Source organism: Choloepus didactylus, chromosome X (assembly GCF_015220235.1).
Source record: "Choloepus didactylus isolate mChoDid1 chromosome X, mChoDid1.pri, whole genome shotgun sequence".
Taxonomy (NCBI): Eukaryota; Metazoa; Chordata; class Mammalia; order Pilosa; family Megalonychidae; genus Choloepus; species Choloepus didactylus.
In genome coordinates this window covers 14,446,235-14,461,178 of record NC_051334.1, presented here as the reverse complement: position 1 = coordinate 14,461,178, position 14,944 = coordinate 14,446,235, and the positions used below count along the sequence as shown (strand labels likewise).

The 14,944-nt window shown below is 41.0% G+C and overlaps 1 protein-coding gene across 1 annotated transcript in view; it reads right to left on the bottom strand.

The window, feature by feature from the left end:
• Positions 1–14,944, bottom strand: part of LOC119523330 (ralBP1-associated Eps domain-containing protein 2-like) — a 237,802-nt gene that overhangs the window by 201,251 nt on the left and 21,607 nt on the right. The window lies entirely within an intron of this gene.

The following is a 14,944-nucleotide window of genomic DNA, read 5'->3' as shown; positions in this document are numbered from 1 at the left end:
TGTTTTAGAGAATTCTGGGCAGCACTGGGTTACAAAGGTATGCAGGGCATTCACTTCTGCTTTTCCACTTTATTTCCTGCCTCCTACTGGTCAAGAGGAAAAACAAGTTGCCTAAAGGCTAAAATCTAAAATATCTATGAAGATATCTATTTGCCAGTTCCATTGTGGTAAGAAAAATGAATGACACAGGAAAACTTTTTAAAAAAGAAATGCTGAAATGAGTGGTCGAACAAAAACATTATACACACACACACAAAGGCCCTAAAAGCTGTTAAACAAAATAATTTTATGCTTTGGACAAATTCTGGAAGGTAAGTATGATGGAAAAACTCAAGGATGACCCCAAATAATCCCCTTCCCCTGAGTGTAGGCAGAACCCGTTACTTGCTTCTAACCAACAGAATACGACGAAGGTTACATGATGTCATTCAGTCTTAGCTATATGGGAGCAGGGGATACTCCCATTGGCCTTGAAGAAGGAATTTATGGAGAGGACCATGTGGCAGGGAACAGCAGGTGCCTCTAGGAGCTGAGGGCTTCATTCCTACAACCACAGGGAACTGAACTCTACCAACCACCACGTGAGCTTGGAAGAGGTCCCCAAGCTCCAGAAAGGAACACGGGCCAGCCATCACCGTGCCTGCAGCCTGGCCAAACTCCGAGCTGAGGACCCAGCTGAGCCATGTCCAGACTCCCGATGCAGGAAACTCAGACAACAAACGTGTATGGTTTCAAGTGACTACATCGGTGGCAATTTGTTATAAAGCGATAGATAAAAATGCAGTAACCAATATAGAGACATCCCGGTTTGTCTGGGGCTCCCCTGGTTTGAAAACTGAAAGCCCCATGCCCCAGGAAACCCCTCAGTCCCATGCTACCAGGTTGGTGTGTACTGAAAAATAGAATGATGTAAGTACAAAATACTGGACACTTGCCTTTAGGAAACAAATAGAAAGCTTGGGGAAAAAAAACTGGAAAATAAAAAAAGTTACCAATAATTAAAAAAACTACTCAAGACTTCCTCAAAACTGATTTTCCATACCCTGAAAGTAGGGCAGTCCCTACTCACAAGCGTGAAACCAGGACAATGTTCAAAATCCATCTTGTACTTCTAATCTTTGGTTTGTTACTTTTTCAGTCTCCCTATTGGTTTCCCCACTTGTTCTAAACCAGTTCCCCAGCACCATTACCTTAACGACTGCCCAGTACCATTTGGACGTTATCTGACCATAGGCCACGGGTGCCTTTTCTGCTGATATTAGTCCCCTGAATGTTCCCAGCTCCTTCTGACCACCCCCAGGTTCCTTCCTTAAAGATAAACCCTACGAATCATATGATGGCTGGGACTTGCTTCAGGATAACAGAGGGGGTGCAGAGGGAACAAAGGCGGGAACATAGATGGAACGGATCTGGCATTTGTTGATGGCAGCTGAACCCGGATGGCATGTGCAGAGGGGTTTAATGTATCATTCTTCTACCCGTATGTTTGAAACTTTCCATTTCAAAAAAAAAGATGGAAAAAAAAAAAGCCCATGAAAGCCTAAACAATTAGCTCAAAGATCTTCTGACACCCCAAGAATATCAGTGTGCATTCTGCTATCTATGAAGGTGTTCTTAATGTTTATACATGTTTGGAACAGTCTCCAAGCCATGTGACATTCTATCCAAATAAAGAAAAATGCCACCTGCAATCCTTATGCATAAGGGTCTCTACAGCGCCATAAGGATGAGTCATTGTAAAAGTAGGCAAACAGGCGAGGCTACTGAAAAAGGAGACACAAGTGAAGTAGAACTGCATGTGTCAACAAAGATGAATCCCAAAAACATAACAGTGAGGGGAAAAACAAGTTGCAGATTACAGAGTACATACAGTACTCTCTATTTTAAAATGAAAAGCCATACACAATAATGTATTGATTTAGTAATATAGATACATACACAAAGATACATAATATATACACATATGCACCTAAAAAAAAACATAAAGAAATTTTCAAACCACACACACACCAAATTCAGGACATTGGTTACCTCTGGGGTAGGGAGGGAGGGGGATGGGACCACAGAAGCGCTCACAGGAAGCTTTAACTCTAAGCTGTTTTGCTTCTTATGCTGAGTGGCCAATCGAGGTACACAGTTATTTGTTGGGTAATTCTCTAGTTTTGCACAGCAAAAGTAACTTTTATACAAATGTCTTCCTTTTAACCTGACAATGGTTTGGCTCTGGATTTCCCATATTTGCTGGAATTCATTTTCTTTTAAGAAAAGAGGACACTACTTCAAACAGCATATATACCTAGTTACTGTTTCTGTATGTTAGAAAATGATATGATCCAAAGATGCAAAAATAGAAAATTGTTTCATTTCCATTTTTTAAAAGTAGTTCTGGCTAATAATCTGGCAATGGAAAAAGTTTGCAAGAATTCTGCCTTTTATCCTGTACTTTTCTTTAATGATTAAACAGCTGTGTCAGAGTATTAAAAGAAAACCTTTTAAAAAAAATGACTTCCTCCCCAAGGTGAGGCTGTGCACAGTTTAAAAAATATCCCCTAGTTCCCACAGCTTTGTTTTACTTCTTTACTTCCAGCAAGGCTCCTTAAACAATCAGACGTTACTTACTGAGTTTTTTCCCAATCAGTAATTCCCCTTGATAATACTGAATTAACAGTGTTTTGTTCCCCTTAATGTCAAAGAATTAACTATCGGAAAAAATGAAAAACAAGTATCACTGCCTGAAAAATGCACAGCATTCCCAGAGACTTAGATACCTTCCTAAAACATACATATTTTAAAGGCATCTATGTGGTTTGTGAATTCATTATGCCAAATATGAAACATGCCAAAAAGATATTTTATTTTTAGATGTTATTCCCAAATAAAAACTCTGAAGAATAAAAATATGTGCATTGGAAAGTAAGCTCCATGAGGACAGGAATGTTTGTTTTATTCACTGCTGCGACCTCAACACCTCAGCTAACATTTAAGGGCTTGGTATGTGCCAGACACTTGACACACATAATCCTTACAAGGACCCAATTTTATCCGTATTTTTACTTAAGAAGAAGGGGTTAAATGACTTGCAAGTGGCAACACCAAGTCTCACTTCAAAGCCTGCCCACTATATTCCACATGACCTGCTTCCCTTAGCAGTATTCTTAACAAATCCTTTTGACTATACTGCATGCCAGCCACTGCTCTAAGCACCTTATAAATATTAACTTTTAATTCTTGGGCAACCCTGCAAGATAAGTAACCTTATTATCTGCATTTTACAGATGAGGAAACTTGCCTGAGGTCCCACAGTAGTAACAGAGCCATTTCTGCTTCCCGTGGTCTCTCATCCTCCAGAAGTCTAGGCCGGGCTTGTGCTCACGGTGATAGACACCACAGAAGTTTCTGGAGGCCTAGGCCGGGAATGGACACACCAGCACTTCCCCAACTTTCTATTTGTCAAAACGAGTCACAAAGGCAGTTCAGAGTCAAGGGAGGGGGAAATGGCAGCCACCAGGTGGGAGGAGATGCCAAGTTACATGGCAAAGAGTCCAGGAGACACGGAGAGAAATAACGGCAATATTTTCACAAATAATCTACCACCATGAATCTCAAAACAACCCCAGGAGAATCATCCAACCCAGGGGTTAGCAAACTACAGCCTAACCCAAGGCAACTGGGTTTTATCAATAATGTTTATTGTCTACCGCTACAATGGCAGAGCTGAGAAGTTGAGACAGAGACCGCTTGCCCTGCAAAATCTAAAACATTTACTACCTCATCCTCTACAGAAAAAGTTTGCCAACCCCTGATCTACAGCCAATTCTTGCTCGAAATGAGAAAACTGAAGTTCAGAGTCACATTTGTTTCAAACCCAGACCTTCTGATCCCCACCACACACTAGGACTTTTAGTAAAACACCAGCCTTTGAATACCAATGAAATATTTCAGAAACCGGGACACCAAACACTCTAAAGATTATAGCTCTCTGTCTTGAAATGGTAAACAAAAACCATTTTCCTGTGTCTCAGACATCCATATTTTCTTTTTCTGGTTTAAAAGTGTCTTGGAGGCAAGGCAAGATGGCGGACTGGTGAGCTGTATGTTTTAGTTACTCCTCCAGGAAAGTAGGTAGAAAGCCAGGAACTGCGTGGACTGGACACCACACAGCAATCTGACTTTGGGCATACTTCATACAACACTCATGAAAACGTGGAACTGCTGAGATCAGCGAAATCTGTGGGTTTTTGTGGCCAGGGGACCCGCACCTCTCCCTGCCAGGCTCAGTCCCGTGGGAGGAGGGGCTGTCAGCTCCGGGAAGGAGAAGGGAGAACTGCAGTGGCAGCCCTTATCGGAAACTCATTCTACTGATCCAAACTCCAACCATAGATAGACTGAGACCAGACACCAGAGAATCTGAGAGCAGCCAGCCCAGCAGAGAGGAGACAGGCATAGAAAAAAACAACACGAAAAACTCCAAAATAAAAGCGGAGGATTTTTGGAGTTCTGGTGAACATAGAAAGGGGAAGGGCAGAACTCAGGCCCTGAGGCTCATATGCAAATCCTGAAGAAAAGCTGATGTCTCTGCCCTGTGGACCTTTCCTTAATGCCCCTAATTGCTTTCTCTCTTAGCATTTCAATAGCCCATTAGATCTCTGAGGAGGGCCCCCCCCTTTTTTTTTTAATCCTTTTTTCTTTTTCTAAAACAATTACTCTAAGAAGCCCAATACAGAAAGCTTCAAAGACTTGCAATTTGGGCAGGTCAAGACAAGAGCAGAACTAAGAGAGCTCTGAGACAAAAGGCAAAAATCCAGTGGCTGAGAAAATTTACCAAACACCACGACTTCCCAAGAAAAGGGAGGTGTCCGCTCACAGCCATCATCCTGGTGGACAGGAAACACTCCTGCCCATCGCCAGCCCCATAGCCCAGAGCTCCCCGAGACAACCCAGTGTGAAGGAAGCGCTTCAAATAACAGGAACACACCACAAAACTGGGCGTGGACATTAGCCTTCCCTGCAACCTCAGCTGATTGTCCCAGAGTTGGGAAGGTGGAGCAGTGTGAATTAACAAAGCCCCATTCAGTCATCATTTCAGCAGACTGGGAGCCTCCCTACACAGCCCAGCAGCCCAGAACTGCCCTGGGGGGACGGCACTCACCTGTGACATGGCACAGCCATCCCTCAACAGAGGACCCGGGGTGCACAGCCTGGAAGAGGGGCCCACTTTCAAGTCTCAGGAGCCATACGCCAATACCAAGGACTTGTGGGTCTGTGGCAGAGACAAACTGTGGCAGGACTGAACTGAAGGATTAGACTATTGCAGCAGCTTTAAAACTCTAGGATCACCAGGGAGATTTGATTGTTAGAGCCACCCCCCCTCCCTGACCGCCTAGACACACGCCCCATATACAGGGTGGGCAACACCAACTACACACGCAAGCTTGGTACACCAATTGGACCCCACAAGACTCACTCCCCCACTCACCAAAAAGGCTAAGGAGGGGAGAACTGGCTTGTGGAGAACAGGTGGCTCGTGGACGCCACCTGCTGGTTAGTTAGAGAAAGTGTACTCCACGAAGCTGTAGATCTGGTAAATTAGAGATAAGGACTTCAATTGGTCTACAAATCCTAAAAGAACCCTATCAAGTTCAGCAAATGCCAAGAGGCCAAAAACAACAGAAAATTATAAAGCATATGAAAAAACCAGACGATATGGATAACCCAAGCCCAAGCACCCAAATCAAAAGATCAGAAGACACACAGCACCTAGAGCAGCTACTCAAAGAACTAAAGATGAACAATGAGACCATAGTACGGGATACAAAGGAGATCAAGAAGACCCTAGAAGAGCATAAAGAAGACATTGCAAGACTAAATAAAAAAATGGATGATCTTATGGAAATTAAAGAAACTGTTGACCAAATTAAAAGGATTCTGGACACTCATAGTGCAGGACTGGAGGAGGCTGAACAACGAATCAGTGACCTGGAAGATGACAGAATGGAAAATGAAAGCATAAAAGAAAGAATGGGGAAAAAATTTGAGGAAATCGAAATGGACCTCAGGGATATGATAGATAAAATGAAACGTCCGAATATAAGACTCATTGGTGTTCCAGAAGGGGAAGAAAAGGGTAAAGGTCTAGGAAGAGTATTCAAAGAAACTGTTGGGGAAAACTTCCCAAATCTTCTAAACAACATAAATACACAAATCATAAATGCTCAGCGAACTCCAAATAGAACGGGTCCAGGTAGACCCACTCCGAGACACATTCTGATCACACTGTCAAACGCAGAGGGGAAGGAGCAAGTTCTGAAAGCAGCGGGAGAGGGGCGGTTCACCACATACAAAGGAAACAGCATAGGACTGAGTGGTGACTGCTCGGCGGCCACCGTGGAGGCGGGAGGGCGGTGGCACGATACATTTGGAATTCTGGGTGAGAGGAATTTCCAACCGGGAATACTTTATCCAGCAAAGCTCTCCTTCAAATTTGAGGGAGAGCTTAAATTTTTCACAGACAAACAAATGCTGAGAGAGTTTGCTGACGAGAGACCTGCCCTACTGGAGATGCTAGGGGGAGCCCTGCAGACAGAGAAACAAAGAAAGGACAGAGAGACTTGGAGAAAGGTTCAGTCCTAAATAGATTCGGTATGGATACAATAAAGGATATTAATAGAGAGAGGGGAAAAATATGACAAACATAAACCAAAGGATAAGATGGCTGATTCACGAAATGCCTTCACGGTTATAACGTTGAATGTAAATGGATTAAACTCCCCAATTAGAAGATATCGATTCGCAAAATGGATCAAAAAAAATGAACCATCAATATGTTGCATACAGGAGACTCATCTTGGACACGGGGACACGGAGAAGCTGAGAGTGAAAGGATGGAAAAAAATATTTCATGCAGGCTGCGGCCAGAAGAAAGCGGGTGTAGCGATATTGGTCTCAGATAGGACAGACTTTGAATGCAGGGATGTTTTGAGAGACAAGGAAGGCCACTACATACTAATGGAAGGGGCAATTCAACAAGAAGAAATAACAATCGTAAATGTCTGTGCACCCAATCAGGGTGCCACAAAATACATGAGAGAAACACTGGCGAGGCTAGGGGAAGCAATTGATGTTTCCACAGTGATTGTGGGAGACTTCGGCGCATCACTCTCTCCTATGGATGGATCAACCAGACAGAGGACCGATGAGGAAATTGAAAACCTAAACAATCTGATAAATGAATTACATTTAACAGACATATACAGGACATTGCATCCCAAATCACCAGGATACACATACTTTTCTGGTGCTCATGGAACTTTCTCCAGAGTGGATCGTGTGCTGGGACGTAAAACAAGCCTCAATAAATTTAAAAAGATTGAAATTGTTCAGGGCACGTTCTCTGACCACAATGGAATACAGTTAGAGGTCGATGACCATCGGAGACTTGGAAAATTTGCAGATACCTGGGGGTTGAACAACACACTCCTAAACAATCAGTGGGTTAACGAAGAAATAGCAAGAGAAATTGCTAAATATATAGAGACGAATGAAAATGAGAACACAACATACCAAAACCTATGGGATGCAGCAAAAGCAGTGCTAAGGGGGAAATTTATAGCACTAAACACATATATTAAAAAGGAAGAAAGAGCCAAAATCAAAGAACTAATGGATCAACTGAAGAAGCTAGAAAATGAACAGCAAACCAATCCTAAACCAAGTACAAGAAAAGAAATAACAAGGATTAAAGCAGAAATAAATGACATAGAGAACAAAAAAACAATAGAGAGGATAAATATCACCAAAAGTTGGTTCTTTGAGAAGATCAACAAGATTGACAAGCCCCTAGCTAGACTGACAAAATCAAAAAGAGAGAAGACCCATATAAACAAAATAATAATGAAAAAGGTGACATAACTGCAGATCCTGAAGAAATTTAAAAAATTATAAGAGGATACTATGAACAACTGTATGGCAACAAACTGGATAATGTAGAGGAAATGGACAATTTCCTGGAAACATATGAACAACCTAGACTGACCAGAGAAGAAATAGAAGACCTCAACCAACCCATCACAAGCAAAGAGATCCAATCAGTCATCAAAAATCTTCCCACAAATAAATGCCCAGGGCCAGATGGCTTCACAGGGGAATTCTACCAAACTTTCCAGAAAGAACTGACACCAATCTTACTCAAACTCTTTCAAAACATTGAAGAAAATGGAACACTACCTAACTCATTTTATGAAGCTAACATCAATCTAATACCAAAACCAGGCAAACATGCTACAAAAAAGGAAAACTACCGGCCAATCTCCCTAATGAATATAGATGCAAAAATCCTCAACAAAATACTTGCAAATCGAATCCAAAGACACATTAAAAAAATCATACACCATGACCAAGTGGGGTTCATTCCAGGCATGCAAGGATGGTTCAACATAAGAAAATCAATCAATGTATTACAACACATTAACAAGTCAAAAGGGAAAAATCAATTGATCATCTCAATAGATGCTGAAAAAGCATTTGACAAAATCCAACATCCGTTTTTGATAAAAACACTTCAAAAGGTAGGAATTGAAGGAAACTTCCTCAACATGATAAAGAGCATATATGAAAAACCCACAGCCAGCATAGTACTCAATGGTGAGAGACTGAAAGCCTTCCCTCTAAGATCAGGAACAAGACAAGGATGCCCGCTGTCACCACTGTTATTCAACATTGTGCTGGAAGTGCTAGCCAGGGCAATCCGGCAAGACAAAGAAATAAAAGGCATCCAAATTGGAAAAGAAGAAGTAAAACTGTCATTGTTTGCAGATGATATGATCTTCTATCTAGAAAACCCTGAGAAATCGACGATACAGCTACTAGAGCTAATAAACAAATTTAGCAAAGTAGCGGGATACAAGGTTAATGCACATAAGTCAGTAATGTTTCTATATGCTAGAAATGAACAAACTGAAGAGACACTCAAGAAAAAGATACCATTTTCAATAGCAACTAAAAAAATCAAGTACCTAGGAATCAACTTAACCAAAGATGTAAAAGACCTATACAAAGAAAACTACATAACTCTACTAAAAGAAATAGAAGGGGACCTTAAAAGATGGAAAAATATTCCATGTTCATGGATAGGAAGACTAAATGTCATTAAGATGTCAATTCTACCCAAACTCATCTACAGAGTCAATGCAATCCCAATCAAAATTCCAACAACCTACTTTGCAGACTTGGAAAAGCTAGTTATCAAATTTATTTGGAAAGGGAAGATGCCTCGAATTGCTAAAGACACTCTAAAAAGAAAAACGAAGTGGGAGGACTTACACTCCCTGACTTTGAAGCTTATTATAAAGCCACAGTTGCCAAAACAGCATGGTACTGGCACAAAGATAGACATATAGATCAATGGAATCGAATTGAGAATTCGGAGATAGACCCTCAGATCTATGGCCGACTGATCTTTGATAAGGCCCCCAAAGTCACTGAACTGAGTCATAATGGTCTTTTCAACAAATGGGGCTGGGAGAGTTGGATATCCATATCCAAAAGAATGAAAGAGGACCCCTACCTCACCCCCTACACAAAAATTAACTCAAAATGGACCAAAGATCTCAATATAAAAGAAAGTACCATAAAACTCCTAGAAGATAATGTAGGAAAACATCTTCAAGACCTTGTATTAGGCGGCCACTTCCTAGACTTTGCACCCAAAGCACAAGCAACAAAAGAAAAATAGATAAATGGGAACTCCTCAAGCTTAGAAGTTTCTGCACCTCAAAGGAATTTCTCAAAAAGGTAAAGAGGCAGCCAACTCAATGGGAAAAAATTTTTGGAAACCATGTATCTGACAAAAGACTGATATCTTGCATATATAAAGAAATCCTACAACTCAATGACAATAGTACAGACAGCCCAATTATAAAATGGGCAAAAGATATGAAAAGACAGTTCTCTGAAGAGGAAATACAAATGGCCAAGAAACACATGAAAAAATGTTCAGCTTCACTAGCTATTAGAGAGATGCAAATTAAGACCACAATGAGATACCATCTAACACCGATTAGAATGGCTGCCATTAAACAAACAGGAAACTACAAATGCTGGAGGGGATGTGGAGAAACTGGAACTCTTATTCATTGTTGGTGGGACTGTATAATGGTTCAGCCACTCTGGAAGTCAGTCTGGCAGTTCCTTAGAAAACTAGATATAGAGTTACCATTCGATCCAGCGATTGCACTTCTCGGTATATACCCGGAAAATCGGAAAGCAGTGACACGAACAGATATCTGCACGCCAATGTTCATAGCAGCATTATTCACAATTGCCAAGAGATGGAAACAACCCAAATGTCCTTCAACAGATGAGTGGATAAAGAAAATGTGGCATATACACACAATGGACTACTACACGGCAGTAAAAAGGAACGATCTCGTGAAACATATGACAACATGGATGAACCTTGAAGACATAATGCTGAGCGAAATAAGCCAGGCACAAAAAGACAAATATTATATGCTACCACTAATGTGAACTTTGAAAAATGTAAAACAAATGGTTTATAATGTAGAATGTAGGGGAACTAGCAATAGAGAGCAATTAAGGAAGGGGGAACAATAATCCAAGAAGAACAGATAAGCTATTTAACATTCTGGGGATGCCCAGGAATGACTATGGTCTGTTAATTTCTGATGGATATAGTAGGAACAAGTTCACAGAAATGTTGCTCTATTAGGTAACTTTCTTGGGGTAAAGTAGGAACATGTTGGAAGTTAAGCAGTTATCTTAGGTTAGTTGTCTTTTTCTTACTCCCTTGTTATGGTCTCTTTGAAATGTTCTTTTATTGTATGTTTGTTTTCTTTTTAACTTTTTTTTCATACAGTTGATTTAAAAAAGAAGGGAAAGTTAAAAAAAAAAAAAAAAAGAAAAACAAGGAAAAAAAGATGTAGTGCCCCCTTGGGGAGCCTGTGGAGAATGCAGGGGTATTTGCCTACCCCACCTCGATGGTTGCTGGCATGACCACAGATATGGGGGACTGGTGGTTTGATGGGTTGAGCCCTCTACCATAGGTTTTACCCTTGGGAGGACGGTTGCTGCGGGGGAGAGGCTAGGCCTCCCTATAGTTGTGCCTGGGAGCCTCCTCCCGAATGCCTCTTTGTTGCTCAGATGTGGCCCTCTCTCTCTACCTAAGCCAACTTGAAGGGTGGGATCGCTGCCCTCCCCCCTACATGGGATCGGACGCCCAGGGGAGTGAATCTCCCTGGCAACGTGGAGTGTGGCTCCCGGGGAGGAATGCAGACCCAGCATCGTGGGACGGAGAACATCTTCTTGACCAAAAGGGGGATGTGAAAGGAGATGAAATGAGCTTCAGTGGCAGAGGGATTCCAGGGGGAGCCGGGAGGTCACTCTGGTGGGCACTCTTACGCACACTTTAGACAACCCTTTTTGGGTTCTGGGGAGTTGGGGTAGCTGGTGGTGGATACCTGAAACTATCAGACTACAACCCAGAACCCATGAATCTTGAAGACGGTTGTATAAAAATGTAGCTTATGAGGGGTGACAATGGGATTGGGAAAGCCATAAGGACCACACTCCACTTTGTCTAGTTTATGGATGGATGAGTAGAAAAATAGGGGAAGGAAACAAACAGACAAAGGTACCCAGTGTTCTTTTTTACTTCAATTGCTCTTTTTCACTTTAATTATTATTCTTGTTATTTTTGTGTATGTGCTAATGAAGGTGTCAGGGATTGATTTAGGTGATGAATGTACAACTATGTAATGGTACTGTGAACAATCGAAAGTGCGATTTGTTTTGTATGACTGCGTGGTATGTGAATATATCTCAATAAAATGAAGATTAAAAAAAAAAAAAAAAAACCCAATGGCAAGAAATCAAACAACCCCATTAAAAAAAGGGCAAATCCCTCCTCCCTACGTGGGATCTGACACCCAGGGGAGTGAATCTCCCTGGCAACGTGGAATATGACTCCCAAGGAGGAATCTAGACCTGGCATCGTGGGATGGAGAACATCTTCTTGACCAAAAGGGGGATGTGAAAGGAAATGAAATAAGCTTCAGTGGCAGAGAGATTCCAAAAGGAGCCGAGAAGTCACTCTGGTGGGCACTCTTACACACAATATAGACAATGCTTTTTAGGTTCTAATGAATTGGAATAGCTAGCAGTAAATGCCTGAAACTGTCAAACTACAACCCAGGACCCATGAATCTTGAAGACGATTGTATAAAAATGTAGTTTATGAGGGGTGACAATGTGATTGGGAAAGCCATATGGACCACACTCCCCTTTGTCCAGTGTATGGATGGATGAGTAGAAAAATGGAGGAAAAAAAAAAAGCACCCAGTGTTCTTTTTTACTTTAATTGTTCTCTTTCACTTTAATTTTTATTCTTATTATTCGTGTGTGTGTGGTAATGAAAATGTTCAAAAATTAATTTTGGTGATGAACGCACAACTACATAATGGTACTGTGAACAACTGAATGTACGCTTTGTATGACTGCATGGTATGTGAATATATCTCAATAAAAATGATTAAAAAAAAAAAAAGTGTCTTATTCTACCACTTTCCCCAAGTACTAGACTCCAGCTTTTAAAAAGAAATTAGCACATGATGTGATACCCTATAAAGAAAACAAAAGCCTTTTTAAATAGGCTATTTGATGTATTAAAATAAAATTCAGCAGACAAAAAAATCCCTAAGATAACTCCGTAGGCTTACTTCCTTTACAAAGCAACAGGTGTAGTGGTTTATTTTCACTCCAAGGAGGAGACAAAATTAAGTATTTTTATAGACTATACACTCCAGATAAAGACTCTTGCCCTTCCTGGAACATTAGGTTAATCTTAATTGATGCTTATTAAGAGGAAAACCTGGCTGTTACCATAGAAACTACCTAAGCTGGTTAGTGACTCCTTGATTTGAACAGTTATACCTGTTGGGCCACTTGAATGTGAACTTACAGGTTTCTGTTTAACAGGAAAAGAGTAAAAGTGTCTACATTTGTTTTAAAGAGCAGCTAATACTCTTGGGGTACAGCAAATCAAGATGAATGGCACACAAGCACAAACACATCCCCCCAGACATGACACGCCACACACCACTAAAGTGCTGGGTAAAAATTAGGTGGCTGTCAGCTGCTGACAGTTTTAACCTCTTCTGATTACATTTCCCTGTCCAGGACACCTTGAACGTTAATTTTCACCCAGAAGATGGAAATTTGGTTATTGTGACTTTGGTAGGTTAAAGAGGAAGGGTGTGTTTTGTTTTGCTGGGCTGAAGAAGGGAGCTTAAAGCTCTCAGAGCTATCTTCTAGGGATGCCCTCTTTTGCCACCATCTGAAGCAGTCTTTTGCAGCAGATTTCGACCGGACTTCAAGAATATAACCTCATTCAGACAAAGGCACTGTGCCTTGGGTTCTTTTTTTTTTTTTTTTTTATTAAATTCAGTTTTATTGAAATACATTCACACACCATACAATCATCCATGATATACAATCCACTGTCCACAGTATAACATAGTTATGCGTTCATCACCACAATCTATCTCTGAACATTTTCCTTACATCAGAAAGAACCAGAACAAGAATAAAAAATAAAAGTGAAAAAAGAACACCCAAATCATCCCCCCATCCCACCCCATTTGTCCTTTAGTTTTTATCGCCTTGGGTTCTTTTTAAACCATATTTATCTCGAGAGAGCATGGGTTCTCACACCCGGAAAGCCTTCCTCTAACTCCCAAGGAGTCACCCAACATATTCAGATTTAATATGCCCACCTCCTTTCATCACACTCAATGGATTGCTAACAAAACAAGGCTTAACAGGTTTCCAGAAGTCACTGATTTGCTCTGTGGCCTCAGTCACTTATTTCTCTTTCAGCTGTGAAGTAACTACAGCATTTAATAAATTTATTATGCTTGGGGATATTCTGAGGGCCTCATGAAATAGCCATGGTTGGTGTTTTAAGACACTAGACTTTCTCTCCAATGTCTTCATCTAAGAGAAAATGACTTATAGACATTATAGACATTGCTTTGATTTGAAAAAAAAAAAAAAACACACACACTGTTATTTTACAGATGTATAAACAGAGGCACCCCCACTCAACTCAACAGCCGTGACAGAACTGTCTACATATCAAGGACTTCTCTGAGGACAAATGGCCATGCTACGTTCTGTGATTACTAATAATATATCAGAAATAATATTTTTTGGAAATCCTAAATTCTAAAAGGTAAAAGTACAGAGTGGCTAAAGTTATGCTCACAAACATACAGATGGGCACAAGCATGCACCAGCAGCATCAGACAGTCGAAAGTGAATGAAAAATACCTAAAAAAAAGTGACATTGCAAGTGTACCATCAAACCCTCAGTACTCCTTTGGAACTAGATTTTAAAATATCACTCACCACTCTAAATATTCGACCAGTGTTAATAACTTTAAAGAACTGAATATTGCTTTTTAGAAAATCTTCGTTTCATATTCTGGGCCTGATGTTAAGAAATCTTAACACCATGAAGTGCTGGTGGTGTCAAAAGACATCCAAAGTACTTATCAAGCTCTTTCTCCAAGCTCCAAGGGAAGCACAAAACAAAAATAGCTCCTGCTGTGGACCGGCCCCTCATCGTTTTCCCGGTTTGGAGCAGCAAAAAGGAGGTAGCTGGGACAGCTCCTTACTTTCCAATTATGTTCCAAGTCCAAGTAATGTAAGATGGGAAACTGCAGCCGTCCCCCATGGTGGACGTCTTGGGTCCACTCCTAGCCCCAAAGGGGAAGCTTGGCTTTGACTTGACCCAAGTCCCCTTTGCAGCCTTGTGTCCCTGCTCTGAAGCTTGTCGTTAAGGTTTTCCAGTTTAATGCTAGCACTACAGAATATTTAGAAATACGTTAGTGAGCAAATACATATAGAATACGTATATATTACAAGTATA